The sequence below is a fragment of the Heterodontus francisci genome, unplaced genomic scaffold (genome assembly GCF_036365525.1).
Source record: "Heterodontus francisci isolate sHetFra1 unplaced genomic scaffold, sHetFra1.hap1 HAP1_SCAFFOLD_337, whole genome shotgun sequence".
In the NCBI taxonomy this organism is placed as follows: Eukaryota; Metazoa; Chordata; class Chondrichthyes; order Heterodontiformes; family Heterodontidae; genus Heterodontus; species Heterodontus francisci.
The window spans coordinates 780,851-781,489 of NW_027141841.1; positions in this window are offsets into that span (position 1 = coordinate 780,851).

The following is a 639-nucleotide window of genomic DNA, read 5'->3' on the forward strand; positions in this document are numbered from 1 at the left end:
TCCACAAGGATTTGCCTGTTAATTGTAGAAAAATTAAAGCTCTATAACCTTTTGATAAAAGGGGATTCAAGTCCATTTCCAAACAAATGATAGTTCTCATTGTATCGAGAACATGTTTTCTTACATACAAACATACCAATTAGGAGCAGGAGTAGACCACTCGGCCCCTCGAGTCTGCTCCACCATTCAATAAGATCATGGCTGATCTGATTGTAACCTCAACTCCACATTCCCACCTGCCCCGATAACTTTTCACCCCCTTGTTTATCAAGAATTTATCTATCTCTGACTTAAAATATTTCAGAATTTCTGTCATTCAGCAACTCTCACCTGTTTTCTGGATTTCACCTAAAAAATGTATTTCCACACTTTGGATATCCTGTACTTCATTAATGTTTTTGCTCTCTGGGGATTTCCCTTTCATTATATTCAGTGCTGGTATTTTACTGCCACACACTGACTGAAAGTGTCCCATCTTTCTGCAGGAAAAACACTCAGCTTCTTTGGCGAGGCAGTTTTCCCACTTGTGTCTCTCTCGGCCACACCTACTGCAATTGGTTGCAGCTACCACTAGATGTTCTTCCCGTCTTTCTGGTCTTTTACCGCTAATTTTTCCTTTTGTTTTCTTCACAAATACAA